We start from the raw sequence: 26,444 nt of genomic DNA, 5'->3' as shown, positions 1-26,444 counted from the left end.
GAGAGACAAGTCGAGCATCACTCTCCATCTATTATCCAGGCTCTAAAAGAGGTCGTTTTTGAAGATTGGAAATAGATAGATGTTTCAATATGTCACCAACTTGTTTCATGCCTAGAAGACTTGATGCTGTCCTTAAAAATCATGGAGGTCATACAAAATACTAGATGTTGTTGTTTTTGATGTGGGGTGCATTCATTTTTGCATCAACTAATTTGAGTAAAACTAAAGACTTTGTCATGAAAGTTATATTATTAAACTTACTTTCATCTTATGGGATAAAAAATGTGAAACTCAGTCTTGTCAAAATTTTGGACATTGTTCTTGTATTCAGTGAGATATTGATTACAATCTTACTTATCAAAGCAGGTGTACTCATTTATGCTGAGCACTGTATATCCTATTGTACAGTACCTCATCTTTGCTACTGCAACATCCATCCAAACAGCCTCTTATTTTTGTTTGGTACTCCATGGATTTGTCCATTTGGTCTACTGTTAGAAGAAACTCCAACTATCAGCTGTAAGGCCTCAGGAACATTTCATATTGCATTATTCAAATATTCTAGAAAAAAAAGGTACCCAATATAATAGTTAAAGACAATTCTGGCCTTATCTTTGTTTGCACAAGTTAATTTTTAATTTCATGTGCCTTATCAGCCGGCAAGCCCAAGAACAGCTGACAATTATTGAAGAATGGATAACCAACATCCAAGAGGCCTCTCCTTTTTTATTGGGTAAGATCCTCGGGAATGATCATGTACATTTAACACATCCAGATTTTGGCCAAAACCAAGTAATCTTTGCTTTTTATGGCAGAATTTTATACAATATGTTCATGGTCAACTTTGTCTTTTAAAAAACAAGTTTCATCTCACTCTTTCTATTCAGGTTATTGCAGTTTCATCTTTCATTCAATGCAAAACTACTAATGTAATTTTGGAAGATATTTACTTCCATTGCCTTATAACTAAATATGTTATAAAAGTATAATCACTGGGGTATGGACCAATGGAACCACCAATACTGGAAATTAAGTTTCCTGGTCCCCATGAATCATATGCTCATATATGTGGATATAAAGCCACATGACAATCTTTATTAAAAAGAGTAAGAAATATGCAAATAATCAGGTTAATAGGCAAGGTGTTAATGGGGCCCCACATTATTATACATCTTAGGATTTTATAATTGGAGACCAATTTTTTAGGACACCTTGCCGTTAGCTGTTTTTTACAGCAGATACACAAAGTACATAGTCACATCACACTTTCCATTTGGATTTTTGAGATGGAAAATCTGCTGTGTATTGCAGTAGCAGGATCATGGATGAGATTTCATTCACACACAATGCAGAGAAAAGCTGCAGCATAAATTGAATACTGCTGTCAATGTAAAATATTGTGGATTTCACAATGGAAAAGAAACAGCAAAATGTGTGGCAATCTATAATGTTTCTGTAATGGAATCTGCTGTGGTTTTTGCAACCGCAGAAAGATGCCGTGGTAAGGGTAGGTTCACACAAGAGTTTCATCCAGAAAACTTGGACGATTTTTTTTTTATTTGTCATCCGTGTGAAGTCCGTATGCAATCCATTTTTTACAGCAGCAGCTATTAATCATTATTGATACTGGATCACTACTAGTTGTTAAAGATACACATATTGCAAAATAAAAGCAACAAGTTAAAGGAGTTTAATTGAGGACAATCATTTTGACTGTTGCATATACAGTATCTTATTATGTGTGTAATGTTACACATGTATTTCTCATATGAGAACTGAAAATGAAAATTCCATTGGCTGAAAATGATCATTTACTAACACGGGTATAACACTGGTTAATGATCAACTTTTCTGATCATGTCATTAACAATTGCTGCTACATGTATAGACTCCTTAAGATGCTTTCAGCTCAAAGCTAACTGCTAATCTAAGGTAGAGTTCACACATCGATTCTTTGTTTTGGCATTTGCAGAATCAGCGGTGATATTCTGCTACAAAGTACAATACAATGTTAGTTTACAAACCCCATTTACTCAGAGCGTAAAAAATGCTCTGTGGGTTCAACCTGAAAAACATAAAAAGAGAGAAATAAAAGCAAGATACTGTCCCTCGTTCACCAGTTTATTAGAGTATAAGGGTCCCACGCAGATCCAACGTAGTCCAGTACTTCCCTCGACGTTCCCAGATTCCATCGTTAAAAGTCTATGGAGACTCGTTTAGAGTCTCCATAGGCTTTTAGCAGCAGCCACTCCTGGCTCACGCTGCGCTCCGCGGGACCTGGCGGCTCTGAACAGTGGTGACGTCAGTAACTATAGCGCTCATCAGAGTCGCCGACTCACACTACCCTTTGTCACACCTCTCCATTACTAACACCAGGAGTTGATGCCAGCTGTGATTTTGGACAGTTCACAGCTGACATCAATCTCAACTACTATTACCCTGATTGTCACCGCACCAGGGCAATCGGGAAGAGCGAAAACAAACCGCCAGAATTGGGGTGGCTGAGGGCTGGTATTTTTAAGCTGGGAAGGGCCCAATAACCATGGACCTTCCCAGCCTGATAATATCAGTTCTCAGCTGTCTGCTTTACCTTTGCTGGTTTCATAAAATAGAGAGGACTCCACATCATTTTTTTCATTTATTTATTTGGTTAAACAAGCCTAAAAAACTGTAAAATAAACTCCACATGAAAGGCACTAAAGGGTGCAATTTTACAATATGTAGGGGGCTTGTGAAATTATCTATCTATCTATCTATCTATGTCTGTTCTGAGAGTTCTGGCTGTGAATATCCTTTGCTTTGCTGATGCAATATCCTGGTTCCTTTGAGATATGAGCGTAAAAATTGAACAGCATATGCATGGTCCATGTGCAGTCTGATTTTTTTCATTCTCCCATTGACTTACATTGACTAGTCTCGTCTGATATATGTGACCATTCTCAGCATGCTGCGATTTTTTCCTCAGCACGATTAGAGCTGAAGAAAAATTTGCAGATTGGCCATGACTCATTGAATAACATTGGTCATAATACAATGCGATTTTTTTCTTGCATTGCATTTGTCCGATTTATACTCTAGTGTAAGCTAACCCTCAACAGCATAATTTTTACACTGTGTGAATTCCCTCTAATGGGACATTCCCATTTACCAAAAATGCAGTAAATTTTGCGTTGTTTATTCATTTGCGGAAAATCCTACGCATTTTACAGTGGCAGCATAGTGCATGAGATTTTAAGAAATCACACAATACACTGTGAAAAATATCCACAATGTAAATTGACAAGAGCTGTGGGTTTGACATTCGCAGCTTCTCATTTTATGTTGTGTATGCAATGCAAAAGGTGAAATGTGCGACTCCCCCACACCTTTTTCTCACTGATATACGCAGTTGACAACAATGCAGCATCTCCGTTCTGAGAGCTGCACAGTGAATATATTCCTTGGGAATGTACCAAATAAAAGCATGTCACATAATAAGAAGCATGTGCAAATTACTCCCAAACTAGAAAAAGCAAAAAAGGAATACGGTTGTATCTTATACTTATATGTTTTATCTTCTACAAGATATTCAATTGTTAAAATGATGAATTCTGATTAGTATAATGTATTCAAAGGGCACATGCGGGTCTTTTGTATTTTTTTTTAATGGGGCTAAGACGTTACAGACAGGTATTTGCTAACTACCTGCCTTCTCTGCCCAACACCGATCTCTGCTGGCTCAGCGCAGTCATGGACCGCTCCTGCCAGTGATTCTGCAGCTTCTGTTGACATCATCTCAACAGTGTGGCTCTTCCGGGCTGCTCTGTCGTAGGGGTGTCGCTGTTGACGTCATGCTGATTGACGGCCAGCTTCCCTGCAATCCAGATACAGCTAATGCTCCATCTTTGTCCAATAGTGAGATGAAGCCTTGCATGACTCCAAATTTACTGGAGTATGAGATCTGGATTAAACATTTTATGAAGTGAAACCTATTCAGAATACCCCTCTTTGAGAAGACCACCATCATCCTTTATGCCCATGGTCGAGCAGCAATTATCTGCATGCTACATCCTATTTTGGAATATCAATACTGGGGTTTTCCAGACATAGTATCAGTTGGAGTGTCACAAGATAGAGTCTGAATGTATACAATGGGTTTGAAGTAGCATCCATACGTTTTGAACCTTTTATTGAGATGGTTGAATCATGTAGTCCATTGAGACCCATTCAAACATCCGCTTGCTGCTGGAGCTGCTAGCAGTTGATCAGTGTGGGGTGCCAGGTGTCAGACACAACATATTGGGATAGGTCATCCATGTCCGTGTAATAAGAAACACCTTTAAGATCTTTTTTTTTTCCTTTTACATATAGGTTAAGAAAAGTGATAAAGGGCTATAATAGCATAAATTGCTGACAAGAGCTGGCCATATGTCAACTTTGAATTCTCAGTCTCTCAATCCCATCAGTCCTGCTGTGAAGCTGATACAGTCTTCCTTATCAGGGAAGCACCCTTAAGTCTGAGATCACAGTATTTTGAGAAGAGCTGATAACCTGTGTCTTGGAGACTCAGGGCCCCGTCACACTAAGCGATGCAGCAGCGATCCCGACAACGATACGACCTGTCAGGGATCGTTGCTGCATCGCTAATACATCGCTGGTGAGCTGTCAAACAGGCAGGCTCACCAGCGATGAGGGGAGCAGCGATATCGTGGAAAGAATCGTTCCACGATGTCCTGCTCCCGTTACCAGCTGCTGCAAGCAGGAGCAGGCTGGTAACTATGGTAAACATCGGGTTACTAAGTGCGCGTGTGCCCCTAGTAACCCGCTGTTTACCATGGATACCACTCTGCTACGGTGCGCGGGAGCCTCCGCGCACCGTAGCAGAGTGGTATCCATGGTAAACAGCGGGTTACTAAGTGCGCGCGTGCCCCTAGTAACCCGATGTTTACCATAGTTACCAGCCAGATCGTTGGTCCCGCTGGTCACACACAGCGATGTGTGCTGGCCAGCGGGAGGCCAACGACCAAAAAATGGTCCAGGACACTTTGCAACGATCAGCGACTTCACAGCAGGGGCCTGATCGTTGCAAAGTGTCACACACAGCGACATCGCTGGTGAGGTCGCTGGTGAGTCACCAAAACCGTGACTCAGCAGCGATATCGCTAGCGATATCGCTATGTGAGACGGGGGCTTTACTGATACTGAAGCCCCAGAAGCATGATGGCCACCTCCGACTCTCCAAGCCATTCATAGTAAATAGCTGACGGACAGATGATAATCTTCCCTCGGTCCTCTTTTTAATATGTATCTTCAGCATGTCTCCAGTTGTTGGAGATGAATTGATAGAAGATTTTTATACTTCTGGACACTGAAAGAGGAAACATGAAAAAAATGTCAAGATTTCAACATTAAAAAAAAAGCAAGCAAGGAATTGGCCAATAATCTAATGTCAATAGAGACAGCTCCATGCTTTACTCAAATTTTAGCAAAATTGGAATAGCTTTGGGTCCGATTTAGCTGTCTTAATCTAACTCTTACCATCTCACTGTTGAAATCCCAAGCACATCACATAACAGGTTGGTAGCCAAATCCTGACTTGTTTTTTTTGGTTCTTCAAAGCATGAGCCAAATTAGGATATCAAGTCTGTAAAAATACATAGGATATTATAATTATGTAGAAAATGATATATACTAAAAGACCCTATTAATATTTTGCATAAATAGAATATTGCGGGTTCTTTGAATTAGTATATTAAGGATAATTTACTCTGCACACTGCAGGCATATCTTTCTTAGCGGCGTAGATACTGTTGTTAACATTACGAAACCTATTCTGGAGATAGTTGTCTGCCAAGGGAGTGCTCAACCCACCAGTATCTCACATGTATGAGACAAATATGGGCTGACAAATGGTCATTCGTTGATAGTAAAAAACAAAACAAAACAAAAACGCCCCAAAACACATATCTCATACTGCATCGGTTATGCGGCATATTTTTGGAAAATGATAAAGCCAGTGCTTATCATTAACCCAAAAAATCAAGCATGTTGGATTGGTCTTTTGAATAATAACAAATATTTGATGGTCATAATTATTCACTTCGCTGAGGCAGCCAGCGATTTGTTCATTATGGTTGAAATTGACTGTTTCTTCTGACTTTTCCCTGATACAGTACTGCTCATCGTTATTGGCACCCATGAAGTTTAAGTACATAATGTGGAATATCTCCTAAAAAAATGATTCAAGTGAAACAGTCTTTTTTTATAGATCCCTGTGTAAAATACAAAAGAGCAAATGATAAACAATCATTTAGAACCAAACACAATGGGAGGGAAAAATAGAAAAACCTAAAGCTTGCTGTGACACTAGTATTGGCACCCTTTAAATTAATTTAATATGGAAACACATTTTGACTTGCCTGTGGTAAATCACAAAAGAGATTCACCTGTGATTAATTGTTGGTGCCCATGTAACATGAATTATCTAATGAATGATGACTGTTTTAAAAAGCTGCATGGTAGACCCTGTTCCTTTGTCACAATGTTGAAGACAAAGGAGATGTCTGAGGACATCAGAACTGCGATTATTAGCAAACACAAAACTTCCAAAGGGCATAAGGCCATCTCCAAAGACTTTGGTATCCCAGTTTCAACAGTGCACAATGTTTTTAAGAAGTTTGCCAAGCATGGAACCGTCAAGAACTTCCCTGGATGTGGGGGAAAGAGAAAAATTGACAAGAGATGTCTTCAAAGGTTGGTGTGAATGGTGGAAAAAACATCATGTCAAACATCCAAAGACCTGAAGGCCAACCTGGAACAGTCTGGGGTTATGGTTTCAACAAGTACCGTACACCACACACTAAACCAAGCAGAGCTTTAAGGGCGAAGGCCAAGGAAGAAACCATTGCTGAAAAAAGACATAAAAAGGAACGACTGATCTTTGCCAAAGAGTACCTTGGAAAACCACAATCCTTTTGAGAAAATGTTCTGTGGACAGATGAAACAAAAATAGAGCTTTTTGGCAATGCAAAGGAACAGTTTTGTTTACAGAAGGCACAATGAAGCTTATAAGGAAAAAAACACCTTACCAACATTTAAGCATGGTGGAGAATCCATAATGCTGTGTGGTTGCTTTGCTGCGTGTGGTACTGAAGAACTTGACCGTATCACGGGAATCATGAAATCAGAGAATTATCAAGAGATTTTAGAGTGAAATGTCCTACCCAGTGTAAGAAAACTTGGTTTGAATCGAAGATCATGGGTTCTCCAGCAAGACAATGACCCAAAGCACACATCCAAAAGTACACAGGAATGGTTGAAAAATAAAAAAATGGACCATTTCAAAATGGCCAGCAATGAGTCCTGACCTCAATCTCATGGAAAATCTTTGGGATGAGCTGAAATCTGCAATTGGGAAAAATAACCCTGCAAACATTCAAGAGCTTGAACAAACTGCAAAGGAAGAGTGGGAGAAAATTCCAGGTGAGAAGTGCAAGAAGCTTATAGATGTCTACAAGAAACATTTGGAGGCTGTCAGCAATGTCAAAGGGTGTGCTACTAAGTATTAATTAGGGGTGCCTTTATTGCTGCACATGCTGTTTATTCTGTTTCTTCTTTGAAATTGCAACGTGGAAGTTGAAAAACAATGTTTTATTGTTGTACTACTTTGGACCACTAGTTAAAAAATCCTGAGGATATAATTTTGGTACATTTCCATTTATTTCTGAAGATATTGTACAGTCTATGAAAAAAATGAAGGGGTGCCAATAATGGTGAGCAGCACTGTATATATGTGGGGTTTTAGTCTTCTCAATTTTCTGCTGCTTTGAAAAGAGTGGCTCCTACATTTGTTTGAATGGGTGCCATGTAATAAAACATCTCTCCTGAACCATTGTAGCCGGCTTCTCCTGACAATAACCAATGATGACTGAATAGAGTCCCTTTATCATAAACTGCACACAGGATTATCTTCAATCTCATGCATTTCGGACAATCCATTCAAGCCAACCAATGATACACTATATGGACAAAAGTATTGGGACACACCTCTAAATCATTGAATTCAGGTTTTTCATTCAGTTCCATTGAAGTTGTTTAAATGAAGTACCTAGCCATGCAGTCTGTCTTTACAAATGTTTGTGAAAGGATGGGTCACTGAATTCGGGGGTGGTACCATACTAGGATGCCACCATTGCAACAAGTTAGTTTGTCAATTTTCTTCCTTCCTAAATATTCCATGATGAAGTGTGAGTGGTAGTATTGAAAAATGAAAGTGTTTAGAAATGACAGCAATTCACCCATGAAAAGGAAGACCACATAAAGTTACAGAGCAGGGTTGCAGAGTGCTTAGGCCCATAGTACATAAAAGTCTCAACGCTGATGACTACAGGGGTCAAAACCTCCTTGGGCATTAACTTCAGCAGAAAAACTGTGCGCTGGGAGCTTCATGGCAGGGGTTTCCATTACTGAGCATCTGTAGGCAAGTCCCTATCACAAAGCCAAGATGGAGCGTTTAACAGCATGCAGTCCGACCGATTAGTGTGTATTTGGGGTATGCCAGGTTGAGCGACAAATCACGTTTCTCCATCTTGCAGTCCGACCGATTAGTCTGTATTTGGAGTATGCCAGGTGAACGTTACCTGCCTTACTGCATTGTGCCATTCTAAAAAGTATGGTGGAGGAGGGATAATGCTATGGAGTTGTTTTTAAAGGGTTAACCTAGACTCCTTGTCTCCAGTGAATGGAAATCTTAATGCTTCCGCATATGAAGACATTTCAGGAAATTGTATCCTTCCAATTTTGTGGGAACACTTTGGGGGAGGCCATTTTATATTCAAGCACTGCTGTGCCGCAGTGCTCAAAGCAAGGTTCATAAAGGCATGGCTCTTTGAGTTTGGTGTGGACGAACTTGACAGCACAGATCCTTGACCTCAACCCCATCAAACACCTGTGGGATGAACAGAATAGAGACTGCAAGCAAAACCCTCTCATCCAACATCAGTGTTTGACTCACAAATACTTTTCTGGATTAGTGGGCAAAATACCAACAAATTTGATTCAAAATTTTGTAGAAAGCTCTCTCAGAAGATTGGAGGATGTTATAGCTGCAAATGGAGGACCGACTCCATATTAATGCCTGTGAATTTAGAATCTGATGTTATCAAAGCTCCTTTAGTGTAAAGTGTAGATGGCTTAATACTTTTGTCCATATAGTGTAAGTATTGTTAGCCTCCCTTGTTCTATTAATCATTTGTTTAAAGGGAACCTGTCACTAGATTCATAGTACCCAAACCACATGAGCGTGAATTGGACACTGGCTGGGTGATTGCAGGCAGGTATGTTTTATTTTTAAATTCGCAACGGCATTTCAGAGAAAACATCATTTGAAAAGCCAGACAGGGACTGTTGGGAGAAATGTGACTAGTCCGACACGGCCTCCAGCTTGCTTCTCCCTGCCCCTTCTCATTAGATTAAGGGGTCTCTTCCTATGTACACACATGGGTGAGAACTAGCAATTAAGTAGAGTGGGATTTGGAACATTAGCTACATGGAATGGTGAACTTGCACAAAGGTGGAAACTAACTATGCAGCAGATCCATATGATGTGTTGTGCTGGGGAAATCAAAAGGGCCAGACGGAGGGGGCAGCTGAACTCCCAGTGGGTTAAAATCCTGAGCCAAGTCATAATACTGAGCACTAATGCACCTTTTTGACTGACATTTGTAGCAAAGATATAAATCATTATCTAAATCAGTCAAAATAAAGAATAAGGAATGTTTAATATATATATTTTAGTCGATCATTTTCCAGGAATTACTTTCCCAGTTTGGCTAATTATAGGCACAGCTCCAGTCAAATGTTACATAATGTGTCCATGTTCAGAGTTTGTACATGCACCCATGATGTAATAATGATCAATAATTAATTTTACGACAAGTGCTGTCACAATACTCATAATAGTTTTAGAAGGGCCATATGCTTTGAGCATACAACATGCAGTATTTATGTGTACAACAGCTAAATGATAATTTCTGATTGTGCCAAACAATTACAATATTTTATAACCAATAGGATCCACCAGGCAATACTATTCACAATGCATTAGCCCAACTCATTGCTTTACACATAGGTCACATTGTCAAAAAGGATCCAAAGATTAAAAAAAAATGTGATATAATAATATTTGAAAAAAAAGGATACTCCCCTCCAGTATGTGATGTTCAATATACCTTTTCATAGGCCTCTAATGGTTGTTAAAGCCAATGGGATCTTCAGCCACTGAGACAGGAGGGTAATGCAGATGAATGGGGTCGCATTGTGACCTGTAAGGTACTGTGACCACGCCAATCAAGTTCTAAAAATCCAAGTGTTTCTGACTTTTTGCAACTTGTTTGTTGATTGCAGTAACTTGTGGGTCCCAATTCCACCCCATTCACCTGCATTACGCTGTGATGTAGCTGCAGCATAGGGCAGTTTTTACCAGTGCGACCAGTGTTGCAGCTAAAATCACTATGTAGTCTCAGCCTTAATATTGCAAGATGCTCAGATTGCAGTAAGTCTAGGGCTAGACATGCAAATTGCCTCTTCAGAGATGGAGAGGACTTGAACTCTGCAGTGCCACCTATTGGAAGTAACAATCCTACAAGTCGATTGTGACTTGTAGGATTGTTACTTCCAATAGGTGACGCTATAGAGTTCAAGTCCTCTCCATCTCTGAAGAGGCAATTTGCACATAAAATTTCCCAGAGGAGCATTGCATGGCGAATAAGCCTCCTTACCTTGGCATGCCAGAGCCAGTATGTCACTCTCCACAAGGAGAAACGTTACCCCTTAGACCTAGGGCTAGACAATTAATTTTATTTGCACAATTCTTGTACATTTTTTTTACATCTGTTTTGGGAACTGCTGTGCACCAGTCATGTAGAATTAGAATGGATTGATTACACAATGTCAGTACCTTCAACATCCTTCTGACCAGAAGATGAAAAAATAATTGTTGTACTCTAGTGAGATAGTAATGCAAATTTTTCCCTTACTTCTATGTTTTAAAAAAGTTAGTAAAACTCAAAATGCATGTGGCTTAAGGAAACCTTAGTCGTATAATTTCTAATGCATCACAAAACATGACTGTATGTCGAGCTTTAGACTATTGCTCACTGCAAATCATAACTCTTGATTCTTAAGGAATTTGTCACCAGAACATCAACCTGACTCCATGGAACTCTAGCTTTAGGTTCTTTTAAATAGATGATGTTACTGTGAAGATCACACTCAACTATTTGGCAATGTGGTAAGCAACCAAATGGGTTACAATGGCTGGAGCCAAGTTGACCAACCATCTGTTAGGCAGACATGTCCAACATTCACGGTTTGAGTATGGACCATGATGTCCAGACTTGCTGCTGGTATCCAAAACTGAACTCAACAGCCTCATAGGCATATATGAGGCTGTTGAGATAGGGTTAGGAGACCCACAGCCAGTCTAGACATGGCGATTCCGGCCCCATAATATAAATGTCAGACTTGTGAAAATGACTTTATACACACTATGTTAAAAGGTGCTGTCCCAATTGAAGATACCTGTTAATGTTATGCAGGAAGGACATTAAACATAAGATTAACATTGGCCAAACCTGACGATTTTAGCAGAACCAGTCAGCCAGTTAATGTGTATGGGAGTGTACCAAATCTTTCCTGATGGCATCAATCATGGAAGAGAAGGGTCGGACATCTTGGAGTTTAGCATGCCAATCCTTAATGGCAGAGGCATAGCAAGGGGGGTTCAGCTCCGGTTAGGCGGGTGAAAGTTCTGAGTGGGCCCCCTAACCAGGTAACACTGATTTCAACTATGGTGGCGGATCCTAATAATAGGTCTAGGGGAACCTCAGCAGATGACCCTGCTGCTACTGAAAGTAAATCACTACCCAAAGACCTACACTAATATTACCGCCATAAGTTGACCATATAGTGTTAGATGCCAGTCCTGCAGAACATACAAGAGATTCCAGTACAGTTAGATATAGTAATTTACAGCTGATGTTCTTTCTGATGGAGTTGTTCACTTTTCCCGTCTTTTCAATCTTGTCCAGATCGACACGACTTCTCCAAGCACAACTCGTCTGCAGAGATTACAACAAAAACATTTAACTTCTCATATTTCCAGCACCGTCCTCATCTATTCCCAACCTGCACAATATCCTCATTCTACTGATACCGCAATGCTACGCCGCTGCTGCCGTATGTGTCCCTATTCCTGCACCTGCCATGTAGCACAATACAGCATTCCTCCTACTGCCCTACAGAGTAATGCTGTCACGCACGGAGGTGGCGCACTTGGTTCATGGACCCACTGTGCCAGGGGGCCAGGCTTACCTAGGAGCGGAGTGGCTAAGGGGCTGCCTGGTTTGCACTGGAGATCCTGATGGTAGAGTCAGGCTTGAGCCACCAGGAACCACCCCTAGGCAGTCCCCGGTACTGCGGCTGCTAGCCCCAGGGCTCAGGTTCACAGACATGGATTAGGACTCGGAGTCATTGACAAGCAGGATTCCGATTCTGTTCAGACTACTCAGGTTCTAGCTGCTCTGGCAGAACGGATATGGACACGGAGTAACAGATAGGGCTGGATTCGGATACTGGAACAGGCTCCGACAGTACGGACTCAGGAACACTAACACAGATGCAGGTTCAACTACTGACGGAACGGTTACAGGGTTCAGATACTTAATGGGGAGGTTGCCTTTTATACTTAGATGCCTCCCAGCTATTGGCTGGGGGTATTTACAATGTGCGTGTGCTGCCTCTTTAAGAGCAGGGGAGCGCGCTCGCACTAGGCGAACCGCTAGAAGTCAGTGCGCAGGAAGCAATGAGATGTGTTGGAGACAAGGAGGTGACCACGCGGCCGCGTGGTGAGTATGTCAGCGTCCCTGCATAGAGGGGTAAGGGGAATCATGTAGGGGCGTCAGTTTAGTGTTACAAATTCTCTCCACTCTGCCCCATATATAGAAAAATGCCTCCTTTGTGCCTTCTAGATAGAAAAACAGACCTCTAGAATATATTAATGCCGTGTGCAAGTGCACTAGAAAACAGTGTCCACATTTTGCCCCCTACAAAATAATAAACATTTCCTTGTTTACGTACTAAAGTATCTTACTCCTCTTTTCTCCTGGCCTCAGTACCTGGCGCGGTAGATGTTATATTAATCACCAATTTCTTCCTTACCATGGGGTGTATGGTGCCCATTACTGCACGCTGCAAGTGTTACTGAAGGGTACCCACTAGCGCCCCTAACACTATTCCCTAGAAAATAATAATGTTCCCTGTGTGCCACTTTGACAGGCACAATACCCTAAGTGGTCCTATAACAATAAGTTTCCACTTGGCACTAATAATATCCCCTGAGGCTTCCTCTGTACAGCTCCCCTCTACACAACATGTCACCACAACTCCCTTATGCACAGTAAAATGTACCCACATCTTCCATCTATACAGTATGATGTCCCTATAGCTCCAATATAGACAGTATAATGCCTTGAAAACTATATGATATCCCCACAGTAGTCCCCACATTGTATTATGGCCCCACAAGAGCCTCCACATTGTGTAATGGCCCCTTAGTAGCCCTCACACTGTTTTATTGCCCACACACTGTATGATGTCCCCACTGTAGTCCCCCACAGTATATGACAGCCCCCACAGTAGTCCATAAACTGTATGATGGCTTCCATAGTAGTCCACACAGTATGTTGCCCCCTTAGTAGCTAACACTCTGTAAGATGGCCTTCTTTATAGCCCTCACTTTGATGGCCCGACTAGAAGCCCCAACTCTGTAGGAGGGCCCCCTTATTAGTCTCCCCTCTGCAAGACTCTGTCATAGGCCCTTTAGTAGCCCCTTGATGTATGATGGTCCCCCGTAGTAGCCCCCACACTGCATGATGGTGCCCAATAGTAGCCCCCATGTTGTATTATGGCCACCTTAGTAGCCACCCCTCCGTAGGAGGCCCCATAGTAGCCCCCACTCCGTATGAGGGTGCACTTAGTATCCCCAACACCCTATCATGACCCCTTTAGTAGCCCCCATGCTTTATGATGGTCCCCCTTAGTAGCTTATACACTGTATCATGGCCCACTTACAGGGGTGGCCAAAAGTATTGGCACCCCTGCAATTCTGTCAGATAATACTCAGTTTCTTCCTGAAAATGATTGCAATCACAAATTCTTTGGAATTATTATCTTCATTTAATTTGCTTGCAAGGAAAAAAACACAAAAGAGAATGAAGCAAAAATCAAATCATTGATCATTCCACACAAACTCCAAAAATGGGCCAGACAAAAGTATTGGCACCCTCAGCCTAATTCTTGGTTGCACAACCTTTAGCCAAAATAACTGTGAACAACCGCTTCCGGTAACCATCAATGAGTTTCTTACAATGCTCTGCTGGAATTGTAGACCATTCTTCTTTGGCAAACTGCTCCAGGTCCCTGATATTTGAAGGATGCCTTCTCCAAACTGCCATTTTGAGATCTCTCCACAGGTGTTCTATGGGATTCAGGTCTGGACTCATTGCTGGCCACCTTAGAAGTTTCCAGTGCTTTCTCTCAAACCATTTTATAGTGCTTTTGGAAGTGTGTTTTGGGTCATTGTCCTGCTGGAAGACCCATGACCTCTGAGGGAGACCCAGCTTTCTCACACTGGGCCCTACATTATGCTGTAAAATTTGTTGGTAGTCTTCAGACTTCATAACGCCATGCACACGGTCAAGCAGTCCAGTGCCAGAGGCAGCAAAGCAACCCCAAAACATCAGGGAACCTCCGCCATGTTTGACTGTAGGGACAGTGTTCTTTTCTTTGAATGCCTCTTTTTTTTCCTGTACACTCTATGTTGATGCTTTTTCCCAAAAAGCTCTACTTTTGTCTCATCTGACCAGAGAACATTCTTCCAAAACGTTTTAGGCTTTCTCAGGTAAGTTTTGGCAAACTCCAGCCTGGCTTTTTTATGTCTCGGGGTAAGAAGTGGGGTCTTCCTGGGTATCCTACCATAGAGTCACTTTTCATTCAGACGCCGACAGATAGTACGGGTTGACACTGTTGTACCCTCGGACTGCAGGGCAGCTTGAACTTGTTTGGATGTTAGTCGAGGTTCTCTATCCACCATCCGCACAATCTTGCGTTGAAATCTCTCATCAATTTTTCTTTTCCGTCCACATCTAGGGAGGTTAGCCACAGTGCCATGGGCTTTAAACTTCTTGATGACATTGCGCATGGAAGGCACAGGAACATTCAGGTTTTTGGAGATGGACTTGTACCCTTGAGATTGCTCATGCTTCCTCACAAATTGGTTTCTCAAGTCCTCAAACAGTTCTTTGGTCTTCTTTCTTTTCTCCATGCTCAATGTGGTACACACAAGGACACAGGACAGAGGTTGAGTTAACTTTAATCCATGTTAACTGGCTGCAAGTGTGATTTAGTTATTGCCAACACCTGTTAGGTGCTACAGGTAAGTTACAGGTGCTGTTAATTACACGAATTAGAGAAGCATCACATGATTTTTCAAACAGTGCCAATACTTTTGTCTACCCCCTTTTTTAGGTTTGGTGTGGAATTGTATCCAATTTGGCTTTAGGACAATTCTATTTGTGTTTTTTCATTGAAGACAAATTAAATGAAGATAATAATACCAAAGAATTTGTGATTGCAATCATTTTCAGGAAGAAACTGAGTATTATCTGACAGAATTGCAGGGGTGCCAATACTTTTGGCCACCACTGTAGTAGCCCCTATGCTGTATTATGGCCACCTTAGTAACCTACACTATGTATGAGGGCCCGCTTAGTAGACCCACTATGTGTGAGGACCCCCTTAGTAGCCCTCATGCTATATGATGACCCACTTAGTAGGCCCTACTATATGTGAGGGCCCCCTTAGTAGTCCCCACTGTTTTATGGCCCCCTTAGTAGTCCCCACACTGTATGATGGATGCCTTAGTAGCCCCCCACTGTATGATGGCCCCCTTAGTAGCCCTTATACTGTTACTATGGTTCTCTTAGTAGCCCCTCACTGTTATTATGGCCCCCTTAGTAGCTCTTGCACTATTATGGCCCCTTTAGTATCCCATACATTGTTATTATGGCCCCTTTAGTAGCCCCCCGGGCAGTACAACGTGATGACATCATCACGCCGGGACTCTGACCTCCTGTGCATGGCGTGTTGACGTCATCGTGTTGCTCCACTCTGGACCTACTGTTCTGTGGGCCGCAGGCCTAAATGTGACTTACAGTCTACAGAATGGAGAGTGGCAGTGCAGGGAGACCATTTCTCCATGATCTTGCTGCAGAGTTTAAAGGGGTATTCCCATCTCCATGAACCTATCCCAATATGTAGTAGGTGTTATAATAATAATATTAGCAAATACCTCCAATTAAAAATGTAATATAGTTCTTCTGATTCGCTATGTTGCTTACCCCATGTGCAGGGCATTGCAGTAGCTTGGTTACGACCACTCATATAGTGAGTTAGTTAGTTGCTAGTGGTCGTAACCATAGATACCTAAGCTACTGCAATGCCTGCACATATAGCAACATAGGTTATCAAAAGAACTATACTACATTTCTAATTGGAGGTATTTGCTATTATTATTATTACACCTACTACATATTGGGATAGGATATTGGCGTTGGAAATACCCCTTTGACTGTATCGGCGGTTAAGGGTAGCTGTAGCTTTGGTCGGGCCCCTGCAGGTCAGGGGCCGGGGCAACCTTCCCCTCTGCCCCCCCTGGTAGCTACTTTACTTAGTGGATATAATCTTACGTCACTACAGGTGTCTGAAAGAGGCTTACTCTTCCCCAGAGAGAACACATGCACGCTTAGCCAAGCCGGTGTGCACGTGTATGGAATGGTTTGGAGGGATGACTGTTGGCCGAATGAGTGTTTGACCAATAGAATCTTCAGTGATTATTCACCTTAAAAATTGTAAAAAAAAATCTTTGTTTCTTTTCAACTTCAACAATAAATATTTTTTCACTCTAATCTCACAATTTCAGCATAAGAATACTTGAAAGGCACCATTGTTGGTCCGCTACACATGGTACAATGGCACCATAACCATGTATGAATTGTCAGGCGTGTTGTTTGCATCACGCATAGTCAGATTCTGTATGCAGTAACAGGCATAGTCAGCTTCTATATGAAGGGGGCAGAGATTAGCAGGCCATCAGAGAAGAGGTATGAGGGGTCACAGGCAAAGGACAAGTATGGGCAGATTTCAGAGAAAGTCCAGACACATAAAACATGACCAGAAGTCAGTGGATAAATTAGACTGCTTGATGTTCCCAACATTCCTTTATGTGCAGAACTTAAATAATGCACATTTAGGGCTTATTAGCCTTATCTGGTGCAGAAAATGTGTCTATTTTTCCAATTTATTTATCTTTCTATTAGGAGTGTCTATAAATAGTTTTGCAATTTTATTTTTTATTTTATTGTGTACAGAAGATTTATCAGTAGTGTTGTGGAATAACAAAACTTCAGAAATAGTGCAAACTGTAAAAAATATATCAAAATTCCATTTTCTATAATTTATCTGGTATAATTTCCAATAGATGTTACATTAAAATTTTGTACCAAACACACTTAGGCCGATTCAGAAGACATGTGTTTGTGAGTTTTGCACGGACACACGGTCCATGACAAAACATGGACATGTGAACAGCTCCATAGACTTTAATCCGTACATGTTTTATTAATGAAAAGCACAAGTAGACCATGTACATGCAACACAGACGTCTGAATGAGGCCTAAGGGTATGTGCCGATAGAGACTATTGAGGAGTCTTCTGGAGCAGGTCTGCACCTAAAAAAATTGCTCAAAAACGCTTGAAAGATTTTTCCTATTCATTTCTATTGAAACAAGTATTTGCTGTTCATATATTCAGTCTCTTGAGCATTTTTCTTCTGCTTCAGGTTTAGAAAAACGCCTGGTGGGAGAAAAGAAAGTACATGTCACTTCTTCGAAGCGTCTCCTGATGGAAGATATTCCAAACTAAGCAATGTTCAATCAAAAGGCTGCAAAAAAAAAAAAAAAAGGTTCAGAAAAAAACGTCTACAAAAATGTTTGAAAAAAATGTTCAAAACCTCTTCAGAAAACTCTGCAACGGGTAAGTGCACACAAAAACACCTGAAATATCAGGTCCTGTGGATCGATGAGGTTAAAATAGAACTCTTTGGCCACAATAATCAAAGGTATGTATGGAGACAAAAAGGCACAGAATTTCAGGAAAAGAACATCTCGCCAACCATTAATCTTGGGGGTGGATCAATTATGCTTTGGGATTGTGTTGCAGCCAATGGCACGGGGAACATTTCACGGGTAGAGGGAAGAATGGATTCAATGAAATTTCAACAAATTCTTGATGCGAGCATAATGCCATCTGTAAAAAAGCTGAAGTTGAAAAGAGTATAGCTTCTACAAATGGATAATGATTCACATCAAAATCCACAGTAGACTGCCTCAAAAGGCGCAAGCTGAAGGTTTTACAATGGCCCTCACAGTCCCTTGATCTGAACATCTTTGAAAATCTGTGGCTAGACCTCAAAATAGCAGTGCATGCAAGACGACCCAGGAATCTCACAGAACTGGAAGAAGTTTCCAAGGAAGAATGGATGTAAATTCCTCAAACAAGAATTGAAAGACTCTTGGCTGGCTACAAAAAGCATTTACAAGCTGTGATACTTTCAAAAAGGGAGTACTACTAGGTACCAACCATGCAGGGTGCCCAAACTTTTGCATTGGCCCATTTTCCTTTTTGTAATTTTTAACATGTAAAAGATGAAAATATATGTATATATTGTTTGCCTAGAATACAAACGAAATGTGTCATCTTTAACTTTAGGTCTTTTAGAGATCATTTCATCTTCAACTTGCTTAACTGTTCACAATAACAGTAATTTTGACTAGGGGTGTTTAACATGCCACTGTAATAAAAACACGTGCACCACTTCTGCTTTTTTCACTCACTACTGCTTTTGCCTTACAAATACTGGTGTAAAATCCTGACCAAATACTGAAAGTGCGAACATGGCCTAAGAGTGTTATTTTTCAAAGTATTTTTTCATTAATTGCTACAAAAACCTTCTCACAGTCCTCAGTCCAGATCAGCGGCTTTTGATCAACAAGCACAAATGGCATTGGTACAGCAGGGTGGACAGGAGAAAGCATTAAAGGCTGTAATGGCAGGACGACAACTGGAGGAGTAGAGTAGCAGAGTCTGATAACCGCACAACAGAAACTTGTAGTTGTAGCAGAGCTCAGAGGTGTAGCAGAGCTGAGTTGTTCAGATGACCCACTGTTCATGCAGCAGAGCTAAAAACCATAGCAGTTTCGGGAGTGAGTTTAGTAAAGAGTAATGGAAATATGATGATCCTAAATAGTGACTTGCACGCTAACCACATAAATACTCAGATGGCATATATTGTCAGACCAGCAAGCATGACCTTAGAGGTGCCGCTGGGGTAACACAATCACTATGTCTTTGGAGTGTGGGAAGAAACCAGAGGACCTGAAGGAAACCCACCCAAACACGGGAAGAACATACAAACTCCTTGCACATATTGGTCCAGATTCATCATTGCCTTTGCCCTTTGCCTGTTTTTTGTTCTAGTTTTGTGCCAATTTTTTTATTTTTGCATCCAATTCATTATTCTATTTGAGCCCTTTTTTAAGTCTATTTCATATGTGCTCGCCTGTGTTTTGTTCTTGTCTTCTGCTTTGTGCTTGGAGTTTAGCGATTCCAGATGTTTTTCACTACAGTCCTTCCTGGTGTATTTCTGAGCACGGCATAATTTTTGCCCAATTTTTGCAACTTTTGCTGCCAAATTGCAAATTTTAACGCCAATAGTCGCAAAAACACTTGAAGACAAGAAAAAAGTAAATTTTTCACTTCGCATCAAAGTGCTTTGCGTCATTTTGATGAATTTGGCGCCAAAAGTGTCCTCTAATGCCACAAGTCAAAACAGCAAAGTGACTTAACAACCCCCCAACTCGCCCCCCAATGATGAATCGGAGCCTTAATGCAACATTTGCTCATTAACACAAGTCTTGGAGATTGTTTGCTAACAGAGAACATTTAGGCCCCAAATCATGAAGGTGTTTACGCCATTTTTCTGGCATAAAAAAACGTTCAAATTGGTGCTTTCACGCCGATCTTGACAAGACCGCCAAGATGGGCAGAACATGGGGCATGGCTAAGCCTGTCCGTTTAACTCATGAAAAAGATGACACTTTAATGTCGTAACCTCTGCCACAAATGTAATGAAGTCTCTAACTGGAGTCCATTTCTGCCGGTGGTACATGGAACTTGTAAGAAGAATTTAATTAAGCGGTGTCCGCATCTAAATGAATTAGGTGCATCGTACTCCAGCGACCCCGTATATTAACCCCTTCACGACATTTGAAGCATATATACGTCATGATCGGGAAGGACTTCCCGAACAATGCAGTATATATACTTCATGACACTCGCCAGTGCATGATCTAGCAACTTTGTGTGTCAGTGCAGCACTGACAGTTTATAAGGCATAGGAATGCTCCTGCATCCCTATGCTTTATAAGCAATTGGGCTGAAAAAAGTGAAAGTCCTATAGTGGGACAAAGTGAAAAAAGTAAAAAAAAAAGTGAAAAAAATGTGTAAAAATATACAGCAAAAAAAAAAAAAAAATCACAAAATAATTAAGAAAAAAACTAAAATATATTGTACCCATACATAAATATTTTTATGAAAAAAAAAAAAAAGTATGCATATTTGGTATCGCCGAGTCTGGAACAACCTGACCTAAAAAACTGTCCTGCTAGTTAACCCCTTCAGTGAATACCGTAAAAAAAACAAAAACGATGCTTTATCATGATACCAAATATCATGATAAATTTGGTATCACTGTAATTGTACTGACCCGAAGAATAAAGCTGCCTTATCAATTTTACCACACGCAGAACGACAAAAAAAAACTAAAAAATTGCTGGTTCTTGTTCATTCTGCCTCCCAAAAAATCAGAATAGAAAGTGATAAAACAATGTCATGTGCCCGAAAATGGTACCAATAAAAATGTCAACTCGTCCCACAATAAACATGCCCATGACTGTCGGCCGAAATATGGAAAAATTATAGCTCTCAAAATATGGCGATGCTTTTTGCAATAAAAAGCGTCTTTTAATGTGCGACAGCTGGCAAACATAAAAACCCGATATAAATCTGGTATTGCTGTAATTGCACCGACCCGAAGAATAAAGTTGTCTAATCACTTGTACCACACGAGGAATGGTGTAAAAAATAAATAAAACCAATTCTTCACCTGCTGTTGATTTGTTCATTCTGCCTCCCAACGATCGCAGTAAGGCTGCGCGCTTACACCAGGATTTCCGTGTAAATCTCTGAAATACATGATTCAGACGGAACCTGGGGCAGAAGATTCCGTACAATGAGGCAGATGGAGGCACTGTGGATGCTGTCTGGTCTACGATACGGCAGTGTCCTTCTTTTTAGGCATGCATAAAAGTGCCGTCCGCCACAGTTTTGTGCACTTCTGAAAAGGACAACGCTGAACAGAGGCCAGATGGAGTCCAGAGTAACTCTGCTGCCTCTGCCTCATTATAGTGAATGGATCCCTTGGGGGTTCATCTAAATCATGTCACTCGGAGATTTAGATGGAAACCCTGATATAAGTGCTCCGCATAGAGCGCCAGATAAATGTGACCCAAAATGTTATGTAAAATGTTCCTAACAAAAGCCTCAAATCAATCCACAAAAAAAAGCAAGTCCCCACTCAGGTCCGTCATCTGTCAATGGAAATATAGGGGGCTTCCATATTAGTGGTAGCACAAAAGCTCTGGAAAAGCGCTATGGCTCCTTGTCCCCCAAAAGAAATCCAGTGAATTCTGCACTCCCAAATCCAAATGCCCCCCTCCCTTCTGAGCTCCAGTGTGTGCCTAAACCACACTTTGCGCCCACATGTTTGGCATTGCTGTAGCGATGAGAGCCCGCCTAATTTACAGGTGCGTGTCTCCAGAAGCATGAGCTGGGCATAACGTACTGGTCATTATAATGTACTGGTTACTACAACGTACTGGTCACTACAATGGCAGTTTGCAAATTTCACTCAGCAACATCCGCTACTGCTTGTTTCTGGAAAAGACCCATGGAGTCAAAATCGTCACTACACCTGTAGATAAATTCTCAAAAGGGTATAATTTCCAAAATGGGGTCACTTGAGGGGGGATTCTGCTATTCTAGCACTTAGGGGCTCTGTATATGGAGTCGGCATACTATTCTAGAAATATCTCTGCTCCAAGAGGCAAATAGCGCTTTGTCTCTCCCGAGTCTCGCTGTGTGGCTAAGCAATACTGTACAGCCACATATGGGGTATTTCTACATACAGCTCATATTGTGGGATAAATTTTGGTGCCATTTGTACCCATTTCCCAGTGAAAAATTTAAAATCTGGGGCTAAAACAAAATTTTGGTGGTAAAAATTTATTTTTATTTTTTTCACTGCCCAATGGTATAAAATTCTGTGACCCACCTGTGGTGTCAATATGATCACTGCACCCCTAGATGGATTCTGAGCTTTGCACTGTGCCTCAAAAGTAATTTTCGACCACATATGGGGTATCGACGTACACAGGAAAAATTGCACAACAAATTTTGGGGTCCATTTTCTCCTTCTATCCTTGTGAAGATGAAAAAATTTGGGACTAAAACAACATTCTTCTGGAAAAAATATATTTTTTAATTTTTACTGATCCACATTGTAAAATTCTGTGAAGCATACCATTCCATCAAAGTCTGCATTCCAAAAAATCACTCCTTCCATTCTGAGCCCTGCCGTGCATCCAAACAATAGTTTTCCCCCACATATGGGGTATCTGCATGCTCAGGAGAAATTGCACAACAAATTTTGAGCTCCATTTTCTCCTGTTACACCTTTGAAAATAAAAAATTTGGGGCTAAAAAACATTTTTGTGGGAAAAATGGGATTTTTTTTATTTTCATGGCTCTACGTTATAAACTTCTGTGAAGCAACTGAGGGTTCAAGGTGCTCACCACACATCTAGATACGTTCCCTGAGGGGTCTAGTTTCTAAAATGGTGTCACTTGTGGGGGGTTTCCACTGTCCAGGCATATCAGGGGGTCTCCAATCGCGACTTGTCGTCCGCTAATTATTTCAGCATGCATTCATTTTGGGTTCTATTTTCTCCTATTACCGATGTGAAAATTGAAAAATTTGCGTCTAAAGTAAAATTTTTGTGAAAAAAGTCAAATGTTCATTTTTTCTTCCACATTCCATTAATTCCTGTGAAGCACCTGAAGAGTTAATAAACTTCCTGAATGTTTTTTTTAGTATCTTGAGGGGTGTCGTTTTTAGAATGGTGTCACTTTGGATATTTTCTGTCATATAGACCCTTCAAAGTCACTTCAAATGTGTTGTGATCCCTAAAAAAATGGCTTGATAAATTTTGTTGAAAAATTAGAAATTGCTGGTCAACTTTTAACTTCTTAACAAAATTGTGCTGATGTAAAGTAGATATGTGGGATATGTTATTTATTAACTATTTTGTGTGACATATCTCTTTGATTTAAGGGCAGAAAAATTGAAAGTTTGAAAATTGCAAAATTTTCACCAAATTTCCGTTTTTGTTTCACCAATAAATGCAAGTCATATCGAAGAAATGTTACCACTATCATGAAAATCTCAGAATCAGTGGGATTCTTTGAAGCATTCCAGAGTTATTAACTTAGGGGGCTCTGTATATGGAGTCCGCATACTATTCTAGAAAAATCTGCGCTCCAGGAGGCAAACAGTGCTTTGTGCTCTGTCCCTCCTGAGTCTCGCCGTTAAAATAACTGTGGTCAGAATTGTAAAATTTGGCCCGGTCATGAAGGTGAAAACAGGCACAGGGGTAAAGGGGTTTATCTGATTTTCTAATGAAAGTTTAGTCACTCTATTTGACTATAAACTTCTGAATCCTTACAGTATGCACATCCCACACGGTCAGGATCTCCGTTATTGCCGGCAAGAGTGGGCGGTCACGTGACTGAAAGTATGCGATCCAGAAGTCTGCAGTCACTATAGTGACTGCAGACTTTCATCAGAAGATGAAAGACTGGTGTGCACAATGCTAGCCTTAATGAATCGGGGCCCTAATTTCTAAACTATTAAAAATAGTCCTATCTATTATTAAAATGAAGGCACATTTTAAGGCCTCAGCTAGCTTATTACTTGTTAATTGAACTGTATGATACGACTGTTGCACCATTCAAGTTGTGCAACTTTTCTCTGCTTGACTCATACCCCAAAAGAGTGAACTAGAAAAGTCATGCAACAGTCATAGGACATAAGTCATCATCTAGCCATGGCCTAATGCATGTCCAGCAAGAGTCAGGAAAACAACTGTTTTTTAAGCTGTCATCAGTTCTCCCTTTCCTTCAGTTCGATGTGATGATACTGTTCTGAAAACTGTTTAGTCAAAGTCCCTCCAGTGTGCAGCGTGTTGAAAAAGCTGTCAGACTGGTTTAAACACATCTTTTCGGGACTGATAAGCAAAAGTTCACAAACACAGAATGCAAGAAGATAAAACCAGACTGCTGTTTGTTTGAGCCTTTGTTTTTCCCTTCCAGACACTGATCCTCTAAGTTTTATGCTTCCCACTATGATCCTGTTTGGAAAATGTATACTCTATTGTGTTGTAGATCTCTCTTCTTGTTTTTTGATAGCTTATGTTACTGGGATGCCTGCAAGTACATTGTTTTACAGGCAGACCTGGAGATCACTTCAGCCACACCCGGAAAAAGGCAGTGCAATTCCAACAGAAGTTTAGAGATTAACCCCTTCATGGATACAGTGATGTTTCCGTGCTATCTACCGATGTGTATGTAATTGTATAACGCAATTGAAAAGGTGTAAAAGTTGATTTCCACATTGTAATTATTCATACAGTAACTTTCCAGACTTCCTTTTGAATAATTGAGCTTTACCTGCAGTCTTGTGTGGTCACTATACACTACGGCGGAAGCTGCTGCATATGGATATCTCACGTCCATATTCCAATACAGGCAGGCAGTAAGATATAACATCTGGAAGCCATTGTGAATTTTATTGTACTTGTTTGTTTGTTGTTCATGGTACTTTTCAGAGAGGGCAGGGTAAGAATTAGGGAAGGCAGCAGGCCTGACTCCTCCTTACGGGAATATTTGTTGTTCTGCTTAAAAGCCGTTGTCTGAGATTTTTTAAAATGGGCCAGAAATTAGGAGATAAAATAAAATAACAAAATATACTCACCCATCTTTGTTAGCTATCCTGCAGCGAAGACGTCCTGACTACCCTCGTGTAACTGCTGCAGTCAATCACTGGCTTCAGTGATGATGGCAGCATCTCGGCACATGACTGCTGAGGCCAGTGAATGGCTGCAGCAGTCATGTGAGGGTACTTGTAATGTCAATACAATGAGATAAAATAGTTGTGACCACCGGAAGAGCATGGGGGGGGGGGGGGGCAGAGGGTGATGATTTAAAGCACCATTCTAGCGTTTATTTTATTTTATTGCACTGCTTGAGTGGTGCTTTAAATGTAAGTCCCCTGCCCCCTGTCTGACACTCACCTTCTGGCGTTTTCATCCGTTTCCAGCGTCGCTCCGCTCGGTCTCCGGTGAAGAGTGACCAGCCGGCAGAGGTCACTTTACAATACAAGTCTATGGGAGCCTCGTTCTGGCCTCATTCTGGCTCATAGACTTATATTGAAAGTGTGTGACATAGCCTCTGACTTCTGAACAATCAGAAGCTACTGGCGTGGGGGGACGGCACAGAAAAAACACCATGAAGATGCCGGAGGGTGAGTAGATAACATGAGGCAGGCGGCTTATATTTAAAGCACCACTCCAGCGCTGAAAAAAAAAACCCCAAAATGCTGGAGTGGTGCTTTAAATGAATATTACATATTTTGTTACTTTAAAGCTTTGTTTACACAGTTTTTTCGCAGCATTTTTTTCTGGATTGTGGTATTTTTACAAAAAATCAACATGGAAAACAAAACAGTTGAATGCATCTCCTGCTTTCTGACCAGGAGTCAAAAATATTAGAAATCCCTTTATGACTACCTTGGTACACTTTCCCCCCCAGTATTTTAAGCTTGTAATGGATGACATAACTTTAATGGCTTTTTTTTTTACATTTTTTTGATCACACGTTTGACATTTTTTTCTCATGTGTAGTCCTAGTTACATCCCTGTTGCTTGTTTTTTTGCTTCCATTTTTTTTCATTGAAGAGGTGTGTTTGCTCCCAAACCAATATAAAGACCCCAGGAAGGTTACAGGTTTTTATTCAAGTTTATCACTAAGGCTACGGCCCCATTATCAATATCTGGTCAATATTCAGTCAGTATTTTTTCTCAGGATTGGGAGCCAAAACCAGGAGTGGGTGATAA

The 26,444-nt window shown here is 40.9% G+C and overlaps 1 long non-coding RNA gene across 3 annotated transcripts in view; it reads right to left on the bottom strand.

The window, feature by feature from the left end:
- Positions 1–4,907: 4,907 nt before the first annotated feature.
- The window catches only part of LOC141264383 (uncharacterized), a 76,493-nt gene continuing 54,956 nt past the window's right edge, over positions 4,908–26,444 (bottom strand). For all 3 annotated transcript variants that reach the window (XR_012319915.1, XR_012319917.1, XR_012319916.1), the window contains 2 exons: positions 5,518–5,623; positions 4,908–5,347 (listed from right to left, as the gene is read on the bottom strand). This is a non-coding gene — a long non-coding RNA (uncharacterized lncRNA). The remainder of the gene's footprint in view (positions 5,348–5,517; positions 5,624–26,444) is intronic.

Source organism: Phyllobates terribilis, unplaced genomic scaffold (genome assembly GCF_046119375.1).
Source record: "Phyllobates terribilis strain yellow unplaced genomic scaffold, ASM4611937v1 Scaffold_4__5_contigs__length_816908805, whole genome shotgun sequence".
Lineage (NCBI taxonomy): Eukaryota > Metazoa > Chordata > Amphibia > Anura > Dendrobatidae > Phyllobates > Phyllobates terribilis.
The sequence above is the reverse complement of the archived record's forward strand: the minus strand, read 5'-3'. Positions and strand labels throughout refer to the sequence as shown.